The sequence below is a fragment of the Leucoraja erinacea genome, chromosome 21 (assembly GCF_028641065.1).
Source record: "Leucoraja erinacea ecotype New England chromosome 21, Leri_hhj_1, whole genome shotgun sequence".
Lineage (NCBI taxonomy): Eukaryota > Metazoa > Chordata > Chondrichthyes > Rajiformes > Rajidae > Leucoraja > Leucoraja erinaceus.
Window position 1 is genome coordinate 23,147,619 of NC_073397.1, and position 22,610 is coordinate 23,170,228.

The following is a 22,610-nucleotide window of genomic DNA, read 5'->3' on the forward strand; positions in this document are numbered from 1 at the left end:
TAATCAAGAATCCATCTATCTCTGCCTTAGAAATATCCACTGACTTGGCCTCCATAGCCTTTTGTGGCAAAGACTTCCACAGATTCACCACCCTCTGACTAAATAAATGTATCCTCATCTTCCTAAAAGAATTTCCTTTAATTCTGAGGCTATGGTCTCTTCTCGCTTTCTTTCTCCCCACCCCTGCAATCAGTCTGAGAAGGGTCCCGACACGAAACATCACCATTCCATGTTCTCCAGGGTTGCTGCCTGAACTGCTGAGTAATGCCCCTGTCCCACTTAGAAAACCTGAACGGAAACCTCTGGTGACCTTGCGCCCCACCCAAGGTTTCCATGAGTCACCAGAGGTTTTGGTCACTTGCCTGGAAAGCCTCGACCGAAGCGTGAGCTGCATCTCAATTCAATTCAATTTCAATTTTTCAATTTAAAAACTTTATTGGCATGATAAAAACATTGTTATATTGCCAAAGTGTAAAACATGACATACATGTTTAAAATGCATAAGTATAAATACAAGTATACAGTGCATGGATAGATATGTCCCTGTACATAAACTCGCGATACACCTATAGCCCTTTATTGATTGATCTACTGACCAAAGATCCTACAGGATCTTTGTTACCGACCACACACACACAAACACATTGCGAAGGTGGGGGCCAGGGACAGTGGAGGAGCGTTGTCTGCGCGATGAAGAGGAAGGTAAACGGCTGCCACAGAGCACGGTAAGTCCTATAGAGCGTGCGGGAGGGAGGGAGAGAAGGGGAAAGAAGGGGAAAGAAGGGGAGAGAAGGACAGAGAAGGGGAGAGAGAAGGGGGAAGAAGTAGAGAGAAGGGGAGAGAAGGGGGGAAAAAGAGAGAAGGACAGAGAAGGGGGGAGAAGAGGAGAGAAGGACAGAGAAGGGGAGAGAGAAGGGGGAAGAAGTGGAGAGAAGGGGGGAGAAGGGGAGAGAAGGGGAGAGAAACGGTGGGGGAGAAGCAGTGGAGATAGTTTTAAGAAGTTTAATAAAGTTAGCGGGCATTTTACCTTCCCGCGGATCTTCTAGGTCCTGAAAGGATCTTTGCTGAAAACTCCAATGAGCTCATCAAAATGGTCGGTCAGCGAAGGAGATTGCCTTCGACTGCCTGTAAGTAAATAGCGACCCCACGCCACTGGCTTCGACCAAACAGCAACCTATTTTTAGTCATGGCCGGTTTTGTTTTTTTTTTAAATAATCGCAGGAACATAGAAGAAACCTCGACTACGCGGAAACCACTTTCCACCATTAGGGAGAGTGACCAAAACCTCCGGGAACCTCACGGAAACTGACCGTGGGGCGCAAGGTCTCCAGAGGTTTCCGTTCTGGTTTCCTAAGTGGGACAGGGGTATAAGTTACTCCAGCATTATGTGTTTTCTCTTTGTAAACTAGCATCTGGAGTTCCTTCATTCAACAAACACCCATTATTCTTAGCTTCCCATGCTCTCCCCGTGCCAATCTTGCCTTTCTGAATATGGCATTGGCATTAGCCAGATGACTAACTTGTGTACCTTGAGACTCATTTGTAAGTTTGATGTTGAGGTCTATGCATGTGTTAGAATGAGCCAGGATGCCATGGAAAATTCAGTTATCCCACAGCGAGTTGTTCATATCAAAGTAATGGCCAAGAAAGCACACTAACGCCTATACTTCATTAGAAGATTTTGGAAGTTAGGCATGTCCCCAACAACTCTCACCAAGTCTACAGATGTGCCGCAGAAAGCATTCTATCAAGATGCATCACAGCATGGTTTGGGAACACCAAGAAATTACAGAGAATTGTGGACACAGATGAAAACGTCACACAAACCAACCTCCCTTCCGTTGACTCCATTTACACCTCACGCTGCCTCGGCAGGGCCATCCTCCAATTGCACTTCATTTGCTGACTATTTCATTATGTTCCTAACCTGGTAATATCAGAAATCACTGGATTATTCTAATTTTATTCAGAAGGAAATGTATTGCCTTGAAATTCATGGGCATGTCATACCCGTTGATAAATAATTAATATCTTCATCAGAAATTCCTCTCACTGCTATTTTCAGGAACCTATTAATTTGCTATTAGAGCACTAAGCAATCATAAAACATCATCCCTGCATTCATAATTTTTTTTAATGTTCTACTTGTGGATAGTTTATAAATCAAAGCAAATTCATAAAATCCATTTGCATAAAAGCTTTCATTTCCTATCGAATAGCATTGGCTGTAGGTCATACCTGTGTGCAGTCCAAGATCATGCAATTTCCAATGGAACCGAGAGGACTGTCGGAATAATACTGGCAAGGAAACTAATGGTATGCAAGAAGTACTTCATCAAACTTATTAAGAAAGTTCCCAGAAGAACTAGAGTACATATCGTTGTGTGTTTAAACACTATGCGACAATATTTATATATTTTCATGAGCAAATCATGAAATCACATTATTTGGAGCAGAGCCTGGTGATTCTGGTCGCAAAGGAGGTCAGTTCGGGTCAGATGTAGAAACAAAGAACTGCAGATGCTGCTTTACAAGAAAAGACACAAAGTGCTGGAGTAGCTCAGCAAGTCAGGTAGCATCACTGGAGAACGTGGAGAGTTGATGTTTCAGGTTGGGACCCTTCTTCAGGTCAGATGTTAGGTATGTGGGCCATTCCTCCTAGTGTAGTTCTCATTTTGAACCTTGCCAGCCAAAACTGGCTCATTAACAAGAAAGCACGTTGTCAGAGTTCTGTGCATTGTGTGTCTGCAACATAAAGGTCTTCTCACACGTTGATTCACATTCACCTGGGAGGTGCCTGTGATTCAAGAGGATGTCACTATTTATCACAGATAGATGTGCTGCCATTCTACCACGTGCTGCCTCCTCAGCCATGGTTTCTTCCAATGCTGTAACACCGGGTGTACTACATAAAATGGGGAGATGATGAAGGGCTCACGTTTACAGGGGCTATTGAAGACAGCGCTTCCCAACCTGTTTGCCATTGGGAGCCATGACTTGCAGCCATACCCAAAGAGCTTCACATACATTCACTTCAAAATTAATTTAACTGGCTCTCTTATGAACATGCTGCAGGATATCGCCTGGGACACGGTTTGAGGAGCACTGCCCAGGAACAACCAGGCACCATGCAGATATCTCCAGATTAATAAAGAGTAATGCATGTAAATGCTAGATTGCTTTAAGACAATGGTGAAAGTTCTGTGACTCTCTTCAGATGGAACTTTAACTCTACTCCCATTGATGACAAGATTAATGTCATATCATACTTACAAACCCCTGAATCATCCCAGAAGATGGCAACTGACCTGCATTACAGCTCATAATTTGCTATACTCTGTATTAGGATGTTTTCAACACTCTGTTGCAGGACAAAGACCTCCCTCCTCACATCCTTGAGCAGAAGTCATCATGCTGAACAGGTTAGAGCACTCTGGGCTTTCTTGAGGTTCAGGCAGTGAGATTTCTTTATTAAGGATCCCCATTGGAAGCTGGATATCTTCCTGCATTGCATCCAATGCTATTTCTCATACGGTGCCTTGGTTACTCCTCTGGGAGTCGTGCATTTTTTTTTAAAGCAGATGGATCATTTGATCAGCTGTAATCTTGTTGAATGTTGACGCAAGCTCAGAGCCTGAGTGGCCTTCTTCACTCCTAAGGTGCATATGCAAATCCTCTGTTTATTTTGGAACTGCACCAAAGAGATAACCTCTGGATGTACTGTCAAGGCTAGTCTTGTAAAGTAATGGAATTTGTTGAGGCATGGCACTGATAAAGTTTGAAGTGAATATACCTCACAGGTAGACTCAGTTCCACCTAGTCTTCCATTCTGATCTGGATGCCACTGGCACAGCGGATATGCTCCCTGCTGCCCTCTTCACCACAAAGACGAGGAGGTCCATGTGAAAGAAGGTAGACACAAAATGCTGGATTAACTGAGCAGGTGAGACAGCATCTATGGAGAGAAGGAATGGGCAACATTTCGGGTTGAGATTCCTTCTTGAAAGAAATGAAGGCTCGATCCCTTCTTTGTAACATTCAGTCATCCGATACAACAAAGTGGGATAATACTTTCAGCAGTGTTGTGGCTTTGGGGAAAATCTGCTAAAGGGCTGGAGCACAAATGTTACTTGGCACTGAATCACAGTTGATACTGTCAGAATTTGTGCAGCAGGGCATTTAAAGCAGTGTTCGACACTTTAACAAAACTAAACATGTGCAATAGGGATGGCAACCAAATTTCACATTCGGAACTGCACCACCATGAATAAGCATGAGTTAACCACAATTTCAGTTTAATGTTCCTGCTTGTGAGCAATCAAATATCGAGGCTTCTTTACCTGTTGTGACTGTTTTTACCATCTCTTCATAATCGGTGTTAAAGTCTATGATTTATTTTTGTTCCAAAATATTCCTCAATTTCAGTGTATTCTGTGTCAATATTGAACGATTCCCACTTAAATCCCAGTTCAATTAGGCCAGCGGTAATATACGAGTCATCTTTCGTAATGCATGCAACACAAAGGATCTAATCAATTTAAAGCTCATTTCATTTCTAATTTTTAAAACCATTTTTCCATCTTATTATGCTTTCAAAGATCAAATGACAGATTCCTCCAAAATGGTAACAATGGTACTGACTAATAAATCACATCACTGACACTTTCCATTTTGAATCTTTTATGTTAATGATATAATTTGATTTTCTGTCCTCTCTAGCACATGATCTGACAAGGGCTATTTCTTCCTTAGTTCTAATGCTCTTTCATTAATCGGTTTAGATACTATTAATCCCTATCAATTCCATGGGGATTAGCAAAAGATTATTATTCCATCGGCTGGGTTTACAAGCAAAGTCTGAAGTACAATTCCAGAGCTCATATATTTAACAGTTTAATAGAATAGAAAAAATGTGTTGTGAATAAATGCATTTAAAATAAACAGCAATAAGTAAAAATAGTTTCCTGAGATGAAGGAGAAAATTAGATCTGTTCTTCGAATCAGTTTAAGAAAAGTCACATGGTGGGGACCAAGGATTTACCCTGCTCTTGTCTGATGCAGTCTGAAATCTCCTAACTCATATAAAGCTTTAACCTCATTAGATCAATAAACTGTGAAAATCACATTTATAAATGTGAGCAAACTATTTCTAAAATTATAAAATTAGCTGAATAATGCATTTTAATAGAGCAGGGTAACAACTACAATTGCTTTCAAATAAATGCCAGAGGTTGTCATAATTTAACTATTTGAATATTGGATGGAAGGAAATGGAGACTGCTTAAGAATAATGCAAAGCATAGCACTGACAGTGAGAAATGTCACTTCAGGTCAGCCATGAATTGAGTTTTACACTGCAGCAATGTGAGAGATTATCCCTGATGAACGCTGCTTGTTTTGTCAACCTATGTTATTTTTGATGTATACCCGCAGCTTTATCAAACAGTGCCAAAGACTGTGTTCTGCTGTTCTTTTCCTGAACAAGAAAGAATAACTCTGGTATCTTGAAATGCAGCTGTCCTTTACCATGGCCTTGCGTGCAAAAATGATCCAGATTGCAATGTACCTGAATGTCTTAATTTTGCCAATTGTTCCCAGCTACCTATATTCTTTGGAAGTTAACGATCATATTGAAACATTCTCAGGGGGCATGGCATGGCAGATGTTGAGATGTTTCAATTAGTGCAAGAGTCTCGAACAAGAAAACTTAGTTACATAATAATTGATCAGTCATTTAAAACTGAGGTCCATGCGAATTTCTTCTTGCAGAATGGTAAATCTCTAAAATGTTCTACCCCAAAAGATAGTGTCTTCTAGATTTTTAGAAGTATTTAAAAAGAAAGTGGATTTTATTTTTGTTGCACCATCAGGGAATTGAGATATACGAGGAACTAGCACAGAAGAGGAGATGAGGCCTGGGGCAGATCAGCCACGATCCTATTGAATGGAGCGACAAGCTTGCTCCTATTTTCTGAGTTCTTATGCTAACCAACCTTTCCTCTTCAGACATCAATCTTCTTCTCCCCAAAGCATTTCTATCGACTGGAAGAAATAGAGCAAAACAAGATTGATGTAGACAAACCAGAGTTAATGATAGATAAAGAATGCTATGTAAATATATCAGGCATGAAAATCAGATGAATGGAGAGAAAAATAAAATGCAGATGGATGATGAAATAGACAAGCAGAAAGACACACAAAGAAGGAAGTAAAACATAAAGCAATATATTTAAAATGACCATGATAGAATTTTATGGGAATGAAATTGAAACAAAAATCCTGAAACAAAACACACAAAAGAGTCTAGGATCAGATGCCATAGCCTCAAATTAAAAGGAAATATCTTTAGGAAGCATATAAAGAGGAATCTCTTTAGTCTGAGGGTGGTGTATCTGGGATTCATTGCCACAGAAGGATGTGCAGGCCGTCAATAAATATATTTAAGGCAGAAATTGATAGATTCTTGATTAGTACAGGTGTCAGAGGTTATGGGGAGAAGGCAGGAGAATGGGGTTGAGAGGAAAAGATAGATCAATCATGTTTGAATGGTGGAGAAGCCTCGATGGGCCAAATGGCCTCATTCTGCTATCAGTTATGAAGTTATGAGAAACACAGAGGCAACTAGCACCATTTCATGTTCACTGCATTGCATCACAAGACGCTCAGCTGTATCCATAACTATTCTTCATTTAAAGTTTACTGAAACAAAAGTATTGCTTAGTTCGTGTAGGTCAGCCCAAGCTATGTTAATTAGTCACAATAGACTGTGAATTAATCTGCATGAAGGATTTGGAGCATTGCTTGCGTGTTCTCGGTGGAAATATTGTGCCTGTACAACATTGAGTGATGTTTACGCAAATACCAATTCACTCCCTTTTAAACATCGGTGCTTGTGTTTGCTGTTAATGTTACCTGACAATTCCAAAATGCCCTGAAGACTCACCCTATTTATTACAATAGCGCAAGTTTTACAGTATATTTCTGAGGCCCAAGAACAGATCAGTGTAAAGCTTGTAAATAATTCATCTTATTTTATGTTTCCAAATGACACTAATTGTTATTGGAGTACTCAGCACCTGGGCTGACATAACGTCTTCCATAATTTATTATAACATTTGTTTCTTCTCCAAATGTAAAACTACTCTCCAGTGGTGTGGGCATTTCTGATTTTTTATTTTTTTAAGTTGATTTAAAAAATTATTGCTAAGAAGTATTTGCCACATATTTTTTGCCTATACTTTAAAAAAATCAGTTAAGGAGGCACAAGCACACTTTCAGTCAAAAGTACACAAAACAACCACTTGTTCAAGATTATAACTTCAGTGAGACCTGGGGTGGATCAGTCATGGTCATATTGAGGGGCTGCTTCCACCTATTTTCTGTTGTTCAGACATCAGTCTTCTTTGACCCCCAGCATTTTGTGGATGAAGATATAGTTTAAGACAAGACTGATAAGGACAAACCAGACAGAAAGATTTCGAGAGAAAATAATAGTATGTAAATATATTAGGCGTGAAATACATATGAAGGCAATGTTGGTATGTTAGAACTCAACACAGCAAACAGCACATTTATTAAACTTGCACGGTTGAATGCACCATAAAAAAGAAATGAAGGGCACCATTTAAAAAGATCATGAACCACTTAAAAGTTAATTGCTGGATTATTTTTTTTGGCTGCCGGTTACATTGCGTGTGTTCTTGCAATGTTCTTATACTTGGTTGAAGTTTGAATGGTCTTGTTGTTGCTGAGTGTTATTAATTTATAGCTTGTGCTGAAGAATGCTTCAGCATGTGAGCAGCCTGTCCGGACTGTTTCTGTGGGATAATGAGGAGAGTTCACATGGAGGAGGCTAAAAGAGGGAAAGGAGATTTCCACTAAACCTGCATGATTCCCACTAAACCAAAGTCATAGAGTCATAGAGTGATACAATGTGGAAACAGGCCATTCGGCCCAACTTGCCCACACCAACCAACAATGTCCCAGCTACGCTAGTCCCACCTGCCTGCTCTTGGTCCAAACTTGTCGTATCCATGTACCTGTCTAACTGTTTCTTAAACGGTGGGATAGTCCCAGCCTCAACTGCCTCACCTGGCAGCTTGACAGGGCACTTGTCAAAGTGTTTGAGCTTTGGTTCACTGAACTGAGTATGATTAGAATCTATCGACTGTTCATGTAACTTCAATAAAATAAGAATGAAAGGTTTATTATTTATATTAGTTATATGTCCAGCTGCCTGATCTGCTGGAAGTACTCAGCACACATGGAGAGAGAAACAGAATGAATGTTTCAGGTTGAGAGTCTTTCATTAAATCTTTCATCCAACTTGGAGGCAGCACAGTGGCACATCTAGTGGAGCCACTGCCTTGCAAGTCCAGAGATTTGAATTTGGAATCAGATTTATGTGCAAAAGACACAAGCGTGAAATGAAGTTACTTGTTCACATGACGCTCACCGAGTAAACAATATAATGATACATACAACAATAAATACAACAACGTGTGCAAAACAGCAGAATGAAGCAAGATTGTAGTGCAGTCTTGCATTAGTGATGCACCTAGTAGAGCTGCTGCCTCCACATGGTGACCTGATCATGGTAGCTGAATGTGTGAAGTTTACACGTTCTCACCTATGACTGCATGGGTTTCCTCCCACATCCCAAGGACGTACAGATTCATAGGTTAATTGGCCTCTGTAAAATTATCCTTAATGTGCAGGGAGTGGATAAGAAAGTGGGATAACATTGAACTAGTGTGAACAGTTGAACAATGGTCAGCATGAATAGGCTAAAGGCCCTGTTTCATTTAACCATTCAAAAATCATTTGGACAGCTTCATGATTGGAAAGGAAAATAGATTTAGAGGGATATGGGCCTAAAGCATGCAAATCAGACGAGCCTAGATGGGGTATTTTAGACGGCATGGATGAGTTGGTATGAAGATGCTGTCTGTGTGGTTTGCACAGTCTTCATGGATTTATTTTGAGTGCCCTGGTTTTCTTTCAGACCTCAAAGACATGCAGGTGGACGTTAATTGACAACTGTAAATTACTCCTAATGTGTAAATCGGTGGTAGAACCTGAGGAGGGTGTGGGGAGAGTAAAATGAAGTTCCTGCAACATGGGAGCCTGTTGGTTTTCCTTGTTCTAATGGGCCAAAGGACCTGTTTCCATGCCTCAGTGAGGCTCAAACAAAATTCCGTTTCCACAGCCATACAAACAAAGACAATTTCCTACAGACATACACACAATTTAATTCACACAAACATCCATCACAGTGATCCCACTGTGATGGAAGGCAAAGTCTTTTCTCTCCCCTGTTCTCAAAGTACCAAGTGCAACCAAATAAAAGTCCACAGTAAATCGTTGCTGAGGTAGAGTTGTGGTTAAGGTTGTGCAGTTTGGTTCAAAAACCTGATGGGTGCTGGGAAGAAGCTATTCTTGAACCTGAAAGTCAAAGTTCTCAGGCTCCCGATGGTATCAGCGAGATGAGACCATGGCCAGGATGCTGTGAGTCTTTGATGATATTTGTTTTTTCTTTTTATTCCTTATTCTTTCTGCTTATTATTTTGAAGAGAGGTGGGGGGGTAGAGATAGAGTTGAGAACAGCACAACTCCCAAACAAGCAGGTACGATGCTAAATACAACTGGCAAGATAACCTATGTGCAGTAGAAGACATGAAACACTAATATAACCATATAACCATATAACAATTACAGCACAGAAACAGGCCATCTCGACCCTTCTAGTCCGCGCCGAACACGTATTCTCCCCTAGTCCCATATACCTGCGCTCAGACCATAACCCTCCATTCCTTTCCCGTCCATATAACTATCCAATTTATTTTTAAATGATAAAAACAAACTTGCCTCCACCACCTTCACTGGAAGCTCATTCCACACAGCCACCACTCTCTGAGTAAAGAAGTTCCCCCTCATGTTACCACTAAACATCTGTCTCTTAATTCTCAAGTCATGTCCCCTTGTTTGAATCTTCCCTACTCTCAGTAGGAAAAGCTTATCCACGTCAACTCTGTCTATCCCTCTCATCATTTTAAAGACCTCTATCAAGTCCCCCCTTAACCTTCTGCGCTCCAAAGAATAAAGCCATGTCATGCAGCCTGAGAAATGCTGTACTACATTGGCCGCACAATGTAAATTGAAATAACGTAGCTTCCAAGTAATCACTATCGGGCACCAAAGAGTCTATAATTGACAGTTAATTTAAGCATCTCAAATACAATATCAATATTTTAAAAGAAAACAGACAAGCCAAAATGAAATTGCCACTGAAATGGAAGCTCCCAGCATATTAATATTACTTTTAGATCTGAGGTAAATTAAAGTGAAAATGAATCTGCTATGGTTCACTTCCTACTATATCGTCACAGGTGCGTTTAAACATCTTGGGATTTCCAGTCATAATCCAAGCTGAATAGGATCCCATTGACTTAATCACAAAGGGCACTGTTGAATTGAATCAGCACTAAACACTTGTAGCCTTGCAGCTCACAATAACAGTGAATCTGAAAGCTTTAAGCTTCTGTAACTTCAAGGATAAAGAACCACAACAGCTGCCACAACAGACAATGGACATTGTGGGTCAAATGTATTTGATTCCAATGGTCCACCAATAATAACTGTCACAACAATATTCCTGATGCAATGACTAACCTCCTACATCCTTACTTCAAATATAGGATGATCGGGTTCTATTGAAGGTAGACAAAAATCCTGGAGAAACTCAGCGGGTGTGGCAGCATCTATGGGGCAAAGGAAATAGACAACGTTTTGGGGCGAGACCCTTCTTCAGACGTTTGTTACTTTGCAATTTGTAGTTAATAGGAAGACTACATATGGACAAGGAAACATTTGAATTTGGTGCTGGAGAAGTCTCTTGTCCCCTCAACTTTCCCCACCATTTAAGATCATGGCAGAGCTGATCTAATTCCAATCCTACATTTGCAAATATAGGGCCCAAATCTGCCACAATACTCCAAATGCGGTATGACCAGTGCCTTATGTAGCCTAAGCTTTTATATTGTGTTTTGAAATGAATGCTAATATTGCATTTGTTTTCCTTACTACCAATACCAGCACTCCCAAGTCCTTCTGCACCTCTTTAGTAATAGTCAGTGTTTCAGATTCCATTAGAAAACTGGTACACAGTAGGATCCTTCTAAGCAACTGAACCAGAATGTGAGAACCCCTCATGAATATATAATTTGCAATGCCTTTCATGAAGTTAAATATTTTGCCCTTCAATAGATTCTTTGATCATATAATTTACACACTGAAAGAAATTCTAAAATATTTTATTTATCATTTTTATTTAAACGTTTAACTTGCCCGTTGGCAGCATTTTATCAGGTGAGATTTGAAAAAACAGGGTTGAGAATTTTAGTTGTTATTTAAGTGGGAGCATTTCAGGTCATGAAGATGATAGTGCAGGTGAGGACATGAATAGAAGATCTGGAATTACATCAGATTTGCAGAGAAAAGAGATAGCTGTAGAGCCATTGAAACAGTCATGGCCAGAGGGGATAAATGTATGGATCAGGATTGCATCAGCAGATGAACTGAGATGGGAGCTGAATTGGGCAAGGTTAAGCAGATAGAAATAAACAGACTCACCCACACCAGAGAGACGATGGCTCAAATTCAACTCAGGTTTAAGTGTTCAAGCGGCATAGACAGGGTGAGAAAGATTTCCCCATAAAAGAGACGTATAAATCCCAAGGACATGAGAATGGAACGCACTGCCTGAGGGGTGGTGAGGGCAGATTCTCTCATAACATTTAAACAGTATCTGGGCAAGTACTTGAATCAATAAAGCTGAGAAACCTACAGACCAAGTGAGATTAGTTGAGATGGGCACATGGCGTTCAACATGTTGGCACAGCTGAGTGGACAGCTCTACGACATTGATATCAAGGCTGCAAGACTTATACCAGGGACAGATAAAATTTCAGAGGCCAAGAGGCTGAGTTTGTGTTGAGATCAGTCGGTGTTTACAGTCTTTCCAATGTTTGGTTGGGCAAAATTACTTCACATCCATGATAATGTAGTGTGGTGTGATTAAAAGAGGTAAGCATGAGTATCATCAGTGGACATGTGGAAAATGACATTGTGTTTAACTTGAAACCAAAAAAAACACTGCAGGAAATGTAAACCAGAAAATGAAAATGTTGGAAACACTCAGCATGTCAGGCAGCATCGATGGAAAGATAGCAGAGTTAACGTCTCATCAGAACCATATCAGTTGTTGCTTCCATGGAGCAGCAGGAAGATAAAAAAAATAAGAGGGGAAGAAGAATAGATTCTGGAGGGATACTAGAGGCATTCAGGGGGCTGACGCAGAAGCCTTTGCAGTGACTTGCTGGTTATCATTGGATCATTGATGGGTAGAAGGATAAGTGGCTGATGCAGGTAAATGGGAGTAGATAGGTAGTCATCACTGTCGACATAAATGATATAGGCCGAAGGGGCTCATTTCTGTGCTGTTCAATTGTATAATCATTTAAGGGATGTTTAGCTCAATTGATTAGAGCTGTTCGTCTACAATGGTAAGGGCATAAGCCTGATTGCAGTTATTTAAACCAAGAACAATGGCACTAATTCAAATTCCATTAGAAAACTAAAGAACTGCAGAATCCTTCTTGGCGAACTGTGATGGATGATCTATTTATCAGTGTTTAATTTACAGTGCCTTCTTTGAGGCTAAATATTTCAGTCTTCAAATGTTTCTTAAATTACACAACTGGAACAAAGTGAAAAAAACACAAAATCTGTTATTTTACCATTAATTAATGGTAAAATAACAGATTTTGTGTGATTAATTAAAGTTAATTAATCTGTAGCTTGTCCCCCGTTGACAGCATTCTGTTGGAATATTGCGGGTTCCAGGCTTACTCCTGAATTTCATTTCTGAGATAAAAGCATAAGAATTAGAAGTAGGAGCATTCCATCAGGTCCCCCGTTCATCAAGAGCATATACTATCTTTTAGTTTAGTTTAGTTTAGAGGCACAGCACGAAACAGGCTCTTCAGCCAACCGAGTCCAATCAGAGCAGAGATCCCCGTAGAGTAGCACTATCCTACACACTAGGGACAATTTACAATCTTTACCGAAGCCAATTAACCTGAAAAACCTGTTCGTTTTTGGAATGTCATTTTCCACATTGGATGAAATCGGAGCACCCGGAAAAAAAGCCCACACAGTCATGAGGAGAAAGTACAAACTCCGTACAGGCAGCACCCATAGTCAGGATCGAACCCTGGTCTCTGGCGTTGTAAGGCAACAACTTTACCACTGTGGAACTGCACTGCCCTCTTCATCAGTATCATTTTCTGGCACCATGCCTTGATCCCTCAATATCTAGAAATTGAGCAGTCTGGGTTTAGAGAGTGGCCAAGTCTCCAGAGCCACAGATCTAGAGAATTCAAAGATTCACCACTCATCATGTGAAGGACTTTCTCGACATCTATGTCCTAAATTGCCTCCCCATTAGTTGCAGTATTGCTGGCTGGCAAGATGCAGAGAAGTATTCAGCACAGCATGAATGGATTTCACCATTGGTTTCACTCTTCTGTCTCTCCCCCGTACTCTTTGAAATGTTCCATTTCAAATGTCCATTTCAATTTCCATTCAGAACCTGCTAATGAATGTTGTCACTTTGCTGTGTTTTTAAAGAAATTGGTTAAGAATATAAAACAGAGGGAGTCATAGAGCTGTGGAAAGTGAAAGACGCAGGAGGTTTTGTTTTATTCATTTTTATGAATGGGACAAATGGCTTCTTTCCATAAGGTAAACTTCTATTGGCCATATATCACTGTCCTAGGGGAATGGGGGATGACAGCTACAGCAACTATCTTGCTTGAGAGCAACCAACTCAATAATCATCAGGCAACAGACTGGAAATCATGCTGGGGCACTTTCTCATCCATATGCTTTAGTATTACACCAGTACCTCCGTAACCCACTGAGACACAAGAATAATTAGAGAATGTATAAATGTGATTTTGTGTGCATGGCATAAACCTGGAAATGGGATGTTCAAAAGCAACATATTGTCTAAAAACGAATCAAAAAAGGGTAAGGTATTTTTTTTAGGCAAGTTTATTTTTCATCTGTGAGGTTGGTTTGCAGCAATGTCATTTCACCTCTTTCCTTCCATTTTGATTGACGGCTAAGAAATGTCCTAGTTTAGATGGGGACTGCCGCAGTTGCAACACTGAATCTACCTTTCCCTCCACACCAGCAACGGTGTAAATAAATAGTCCTCCAGAACGAGTGCTCTCGGAAGTGAATTCACACTGCAGTGCATAACATAAATATAAGCAATGCTCCTACCATATAATTTACATACAGGAGCAAAGAAGCAGCTACTATATTAGATATTCACAATTTAAAGACCATCAGGGACACAGTGAATCATCATAATGAGCAATAGAAATTGCATCATCCTTTCTAACAAAGCCTGGAGGGCCTAAATTAAAATGATTTTATGCTCAGTCAAATGTAATCTTTGGAGAATGATCATTAAGCTGATATAGTTTCTGCTGGTTTGCTTTTCCTTGGAGATGACTTTCTCACGGGTAAATGTTGTCTGGCTGTTTACAGCATTGCTAATATGTCCCTTTGCACAAATATGGGTACATGCATAACAAAACAGGCAATGTACGGAGACTTCATTGACTAGCCTTTTAACATGTACTGAGGGACCTGCATGAACACTGCTTGTCAGTGGGATTTCAGCAGAGGCACTTTTTGCATTGTTATGAAAATATTACATTGATTTATTTTCTGCAACTTCATAAACTGTAGAAGCATATTTTCGTGTAATGAACAGCAGTCTGCAAATAATTTTCCGTACTTATAATGACCCAACAACGACACTTAATTTTAAATAAAAATTGCTATAACTCTATATTAATATAGGAAGATTGAGACTGGGGCTTAATGGATTGTATTTCTGGAATTAGACTCAAGATCTGCGTATATTTGTACCCTCTCTCAGTTGTCTCAGTAACCTCTACATGAAAGTGCTTCCAGCTGCGACTCTTACTTCCTGATGCATCTTTGGACACAATACAGAAATGTAATATTCTCTGTAAGGTCTTGATGGAGGGAGATGTGGCAGGCAGGAAAATGTAACAAATGTGAGTGTGACCTGAGATTATTGATGAAGGAACTTGACTGAAATAAAACAGAGATAGCTCTATCTTGCCTATGGTCCATGTGTATTTTTCCTAACCACACACATAACAATGATACTGGGTGGAAAAGTGATTTCAAATCTACATTCATAAAACCTCCACCTCTTAAAAAAAATTTCAAACCAATTTCAAAGCCATCATTTCTCAGTGGACTCAGTTCTAATCAACTATTACAAGATATATTCTGTAGACGTGATAGAGAGATGGGAGAATTACCCATCTTCCTAAAAAGGAGCTTTCTGTAGCTGAGAACATTCTTGACATTCTATGATATATCCCAGATAAATACCGCATTAAATATCAAATGTTTAATTCTAGATATAATGTGAGATGGTATACTTGTATACAGTAATCAAAATAAATATTTTTGCAAAAAGTATAAGATGTTGGAAATACTAAGGAAGTCAGTCTGTATTTGAAAGGAAATTACAGGTTAGTGTTTTAAGATAGCCTATTATTCTGATTGGATGAACCAGAATTTTCTCCAATTAAACAAAGAAAAAACTGAAATAATTGTTTTTGGAGCCAAGGAAGAACGATTAAAAGTTAGCACCCAGCTTCAAATGGTAATGCTAAAAACAACAAACCAAGCCAGAAACTTAGGAGTAGTCATTGACTCAGACCTGAACTTCAACAGCCACATAAAAACAGTCACAAAGTCAGCCTACTATCACCTAAAGAATATATCAAGGATTAAAGGACTTATGTCTCAGCAGGATTTGGAAAAACTTGTCCATGCATTTATCTTCAGCAGGCTCGACTACTGTAACAGTGTCTTTACAGGTCTCCCTAAAAAGTCGATCAGACAGCTGCAGTTAATTCAGAATGCTGCTGCTTGAGTCCTCACTAAGACCAAAAAAGTAGATCACATTACTCCAGTTCTGAGGTCTTTACACTGGCTTCCTGTCTGTCAAAGAATTGATTTCAAAATACTACTGTTGGTTTACAAAGCACTGAATGGTTTAGGGCCAAAATACATTTCTGATCTTCTGCTTAGCTACGAACCACCCAGACCTCTCAGATCGTCTGGGACAGGTCTGCTCTGTGTCCCCAGAGTCAGAACTAAACATGGAGAGGCAGCATTTAGTTTTTATGCACCACATATCTGGAACAAACTCCCAGAAAACTGCAGGTCTGCTGCAACTCTCAGCTCTTTTCAATCTAAACTGAAGACTTTTCTGTTTGCCACTGCCTTTCAGTAAACAATACACTTTATTAATTACCTATACTGCACTGTAACTTCTATTCCTGGTTTCATTCTATTTTAAATATTTTATTTGATTGCTTTTAATTTTGTAATTATTTTATCTGAATAATCTAATAATCGTTTTACATCTAAATGTCATTTTATATGTGTTTCTTTCCAATGCTTTTAATGTTTTATGTAAAGCACTTTGAATTACCTTGTTGTTGAAAAGTGCTATACAAATAAACTTGCCTTGCCTTGCCTTGCCTTGCCTTGATGTAAGATCACACCAGAAATGATCATTTATCTTTCTCAATTCCAGCATCTGCTGTTTTATTCTCTCAACGGGCAAAGGGTTAAACATAGAAACATAGAAAATAGGTGCAGGAAGAGGCCATTTGACCCTTCAAGCCAGCACCGCCATTCATTGTGATCATGACTGATCTTCGACAATCAGTAACCCGTGCCTGCCTTCTCCCCATATCCCTTGATTCCGCGAGCCCCTGGAGCTCTATATAACTTTCTTTTAAATGCATCCATACATCCACCAATATACAAGTGAATTGTCCTCTATTGCCTTCTGTGGCAGAGAATTCCACAAATTCACAACTCTCTGGGTGAAAAGGTTGTTTCTCACCTCAATTTTAAATGGCCTCACCTTTATTCTTAGACAGTGGCCCCTGGTTCTGGACTCCCTCAACATTGGTTAACGCAGAGGCAGTAAAGTTGTTTGTGAGGAAGCTTTGCTTGAGGAATGATGGGTAATGCCAGTGATAGATGAGTTTGCTTTGTGCTTAATTATTTATGACTGAGCATTGAGTGTAATTTTAATAAGATTCACGGCAATAAAATGTAAATGGCGGTACTTGGACTTGAGGTGCAGCTCTGCCACGCTACCACAGGGCAAACACGAAAAGGTCTTACAAATGTGATTTAAAAAAAAAAAGAAAATAGAGAATATTATTACATTGTAATAGCCACAGTGAAAAGCATTACTCATCCCAAAACAATATGACCGTGACTAAGAACAAACTATTTGTAAATGTGTAATGGTATTGAGATGGGAAGACAAATATTACATTAACATTTGCTTCTTCCATCTCATTCTCCTCTCCTTTTTTCATTTTGAGGCAATTTGCCATGGAACATTAGCAAAGGGGTATTGCTGTTAGGTCTATTCTGTGCTGACAGAGACCAGCGAGAAGCACTGGCTGACTGAGTTGAGCAATATGATATCAAACATGCCTGTGTATATGTATGTAAGAGCTCGATCCACTTACAAAATGCAAGAGAGATAATGTGCATAAGAAAAGGTACCGTGAATTTAATTCTTTCCTGGAGAAAGTTTCACCGCTTGATTAAACAACTGAAAACATTGCCTGCATTTTGTAGAGCAAAACAAAAAAAATATATGGAATGAGTTCTAACACTCTCATTTAAATTACATGCAGACAATATCTGATTTCATGAACTCTCCCAGCAAATTTGTCACCAAGTGATACTAATCCTATTATATCAGTCTGAGAGGACGAACCAAAATGTATACTCATGAAAAGATACCACTTCACCAACAGTGAATAGTATTCCCTTGCAATCAAGGTAATTTGATGCCCAGTCACTGTTTAATGCATAATTCCTAAAAATGTCTCCCAATCAAAACTGTACTATTCCATTCATAAGGGCCATCACATCTTCAAAATATTCCAAGTCTAATACCCCTATCTTCCAGCTTGCAATTACTATCTCAGTATCTCCTAATACACTCACTAAGTTACTGGAAATTATCAGTCGAGGTATTTGATTCATGAAACCACTTACAGAACCAGCAGGCATCCTTACGTTTCCTTTCTTCCCAATAGCCTACTTCTGAACTTTCTGTTCCTAAATAACTTTGATCTTGCAATTAAAATTGTTGCCCAAATCAATCCTATTTCATTGACAAAATTAAAGGAACAATGATAGTCTCTGGACCAATATTACATATGGCATCTACATTTCATACTTATTCTTATGATAAAAAAACAAAAAGGGGAATCTAATATGGCTTTTATGTGCATGACTTTGGCACAAAACCCTGGAAACAAATGGATGGACCATCCTTCATGAAGTTATCTTAACTGGTTGTGATTCTCCAACATCAAATTATTGAAATGTGGTGTTCTTGCTCTGCAGGTTTGGTGATTTATCCACTGCCATCTTCCATCTCTGCCTAAGGCAAACAAGCCTATTTGATGGTCTTCCTGCAATTGTGCCTGATCTCTAATATGTGATGTCCTCAACAAAATTGTGATCTTGTCTGACTGCGTCGTAGGGCCACAGAGCTTTGCCCCATCTTGTCTAAATCAACTATCAATCGCCCGTCTACCCTAAACTCATTTACCAACAGACCAGCCTTCATCATTGGTCATTCATGTGCACACCTAAATATGTCTTAAATGTCATACAAGTACCCACTTCCACCACCCTCTCCAGATACCAATCAGTCTAAAGTTGAAAAGAATTCTACCTCATATCCTCTCTCAATGCTTCATCTTTAAGCTAATCCCACATCCTCTCTATTTTGACACTTATGTTATGTGGAAACATTACCCACTATCTACCCTGCCTAATGTTATATACCTCAATCAGGTCCCCACCAAGGATAACAATTCCAGCGTATCCAGTCTCTTCTCACAAGTGAAATGCTGTCACATCCTGGTGAATCTCCTCAGCACCCTCTTCACAAAGCAAGAGAATGTACAATAAATTGGAGGACACTGAAAGCCATGGAGAAACAGAGGGAGCTTGCAGTTTATGTTGCCAGGTCTTTCAAATTGCAGGACAGCTCAATAAAGCTGATAAAAATCATACAGCTTTGTTTCCTTTTGTCAACAAGGTATATAGAATAAGATCATGGAGGTCATGCTGGAACTGTACATAACACCAGTTGGGCTACACTGATTAGTTTAGTTTAGTTTAGTTTAGTTTAGTTTAGTTTAGTTTAGTTTAGTTTAGTTTAGTTTAGTTTAGTTTAGTTTAGTTTAGTTTAGTTTAGTTTAGAGATACAGCATGGAAACAGGTCCTTTGGCCCACTGAGTCTGCACCGACCAGCAATCACCTCGTACATTAGCACTACCCTGCACACTTGGGACAATTTGAAATTTACAGAAACCAATTAACCTACAAATCTGTACAACTCTGGACTGAGGGAGGAAACCAGAGCACCCGGGGAAAACCCACACCGTCATGGGAAGAACGTACAAACTCCATACAGACAGCACCAAAAGTTAGGATCGAATCAGTGTCCCTGATGCCGGAATGGGCCTGTCCCACTCATGTGACCTTTTAGGCGGCTGCAGGAGACTATGCGGTCGCCACATGTTCGTGGGTGGTTGCCGGGTAGTCACCTTCATGGTCGTGAGGAGTTCCCGCATTTTGGGAACTAATCGCCGGCGCATTATGGTCGCCGCAAATTTTTCAACATGTTGAAAAATTAGCGGTGACCAGAATGAAACCGCCATGGAGAATAGCGAGAATTCTCGTACCGTAGATGGGTCGCCAGGAGGTCCTAGTGGGTTGCCAGGAGGTTCTCATAGGCTGTAGCCAGTGCTGACCGGTGAATTTCATTGGTTCATTGGGAAAAAAATCGTAAGCGGTGGTTTTCATTACCAAGGATAACTGACTGGTAATGTTAATGTCCGCCAAGCTTCACCGCCGTGTACATGGCTTCTTAAAACTTGTCTCCCCCCCTTCTCCCCCTCTCCCCCCTCTTTTAAAGGGCTTACCGTACATTGTGCTTTGCTTTCACAGTCACGCGGTGTGTGTCTGTATCAACTTGGCTTTGCACCGTGTGAATTTCACTCAGACAGCGCTCCCCCCGCTTGCCCTGCCCCCCGCAGCATAACGGGCTGGTGAAGGAAGCGATGTGTGTGTGTGTTCCACTCTGACAGTCGCCGATCCAGTTGCCGATTTTTCAGGCAACTGCTGGCAACTTGACAGTCGCGGCAGTTGCCTAAAAAATCGCCTAGGTGGGACAGGCCCATCTCCCGCCGCACCGCCGTGCCGTCTACTGTTATTCTCTCAGAAAAGGATTGAGTGAGAAATAGCACATTTTGCACTTGAAGGAATATTTGTATCTCATATATTTCTCTCTTTGGATTTTTGATGCACCTCATTCAAGTTTTGTTTTTGCTCCTGTTGATCTAGTCAAAATCTCACGCAGGCAAACAATAACATTCAATTCAAAAGAATCATTTAAATAAAAACTATGAAGTCTGGCTGTGCAGTTATTGTTTGCTGGCATTGCACTTCTGAATCAATTCTCAAACAGATAAAATGAGAGTATGAGTTTTATGTCTAAATTCTTAAAGCAGCAGTGCCGAGGAAATGGATTTTGTAGTGCGGTGATTTTATGTGACTCAATCCAATTACCACAACATATAAAACACAATGTGAGTATATGACCACTGTACGATTTTCATGTTGCAATGCATCAGCATGAAAGGTAATGATGAAGTGAATTGCATTTTGGAACTGTGAGTAAAAGGTAAATGTGATCTGGCCCATTGTACCTGCCTTTATCGCACTGTTTAGGTGTTAGGTGGAACAGCAGAGTTTGACCCCACTCAATCCACAAGGTAAATTAGTTTAACATTCACAATGGTCCTTACCCCCTGCTCTCCCACCAACACAAAACTAACAACTCTTGAAAGATATCTAACTCTTCCCAATTACTTTTATACCAGCTGCAAGAAACAGCAAGAACAACAACCTAAGCATACCAGTCTAGTCCCAACCCCAAGATCTAAACACTGAAAGTCCCCAATGCTGCCCAATCTGCTTCTAATCCAGGAATTCCCTAATGCACCAAGATTTCCTGATGTAAAGTGTTAATATGCCCAAAGTCTCCTGAATCCTGAAGTCTCCAATGCGCCTGTCATCTCTCTTCTGATCCAAATTCTTAAAACCGCTAATGCTCTTCATCTCTCAATCCAAATTCCCAATTTTTTTTACTATAAGGGCCTGTCCAGCTTGGCGAATTTTTTGTCGACTGCCGGCATCATTGACGGGTGTATCAGGTCACTGAAAAATGCGTGCATAAGGTATGACGCAGCGGTGACATGGCGTGAATACGTACGACGCGCCGGTGACGCAGCGTGATGACTTACGACGCGTGGTGTTTTTTTCAAGTGTCGCAACACTTTTTTTGTCGCCGCTGGATTTTGAAATGGTCAAATTCTTTTGGTGACATCTATATGAGATTATATTTATATTGTTCTTAAGCATTATCCTAGAGAATGCTTAAGAACAAAATAAGTAAAGCAAAAAGGAGTCAATATAATTGCAGGTAATATTAAGGAGAGCACAAAGAAACCTCAGAAATATTTTAAGGGAAAAATGGGAATTGAAGAGTGATTAGGACTACCTCAGAAACCAAAGTAGCCATCTATTTGTGGACACAAAGTCCTGGAGTAACTCAGCAGGTCAGGCTGAGAATAGGTGACATTTTCGGTATTTCCCTTCTTCAGATAGATCGTCGTGGTGGTGTGTGGGGGGGAGGTGGGGGAGTGGGGGAGATGCTAGAAGGGAAGTGGGTCAGGACACAGACTGGCAAGTGACAAGTGGATACAGGTGATGGGGGTTGATTGGTTGGACAAAGGCCATGGATGAAAAGACAAAAGGTGTGAGATAATGATGGAAGAGGGGCGAATTGTAAGGTCAGAGGAAGAAATATAGATGGAATGGGAGACGGGGAAGGGGCGAAATGGGTGAAAATCCAGGTGGGGCACGGGGAAGAGATGGGGGGAAAAGAAGGGGGGAGGAGGGTTGTTTGTCGGTTAGTTACCTAAAATTGGAGAATTTAATGTTCATACTATTAGATTGTAAGCTACCCAAGCGGTTCCTCCAGTTTGACCTCACTTTGGCAATGGAGGAGACCCAGGGCAGAAAGGTCATTATGGGAATGGGAAGGAGAGTTAAAAGGGTTAGAAAGCAAGAGATCCAGCAGAACTTGGTGGACCGAGTGCAAGTGTTCAGAGTTTGCACTCCACTTCTGTGGATTCTGCGATAGATGATGTGGGTTTGGCAAGCTCTAATATAAATAGTGAAGGAGTCGGGGTGGCAGAGTGAAGGGGTTATGTGGGTGGTTCTGTGTTTCATCTGCCATTTCCACATGGTGGTGAGACAATTAGTTCAGGACATAATTGAGGATGTTAGAATTTTTCATGGAG

At 40.3% G+C, this 22,610-nt stretch overlaps 1 long non-coding RNA gene across 1 annotated transcript; it reads left to right on the forward strand.

Moving 5' to 3' along the window:
- The first annotated feature begins 423 nt into the window (after positions 1 to 423).
- On the forward strand, positions 424 to 19,227 carry LOC129707412 (uncharacterized). The gene is made up of 3 exons (XR_008725178.1): positions 424 to 725; positions 3,371 to 3,422; positions 18,574 to 19,227. It is a non-coding gene; the product is annotated as an uncharacterized LOC129707412 (long non-coding RNA).
- Positions 19,228 to 22,610: the final 3,383 nt, after the last annotated feature.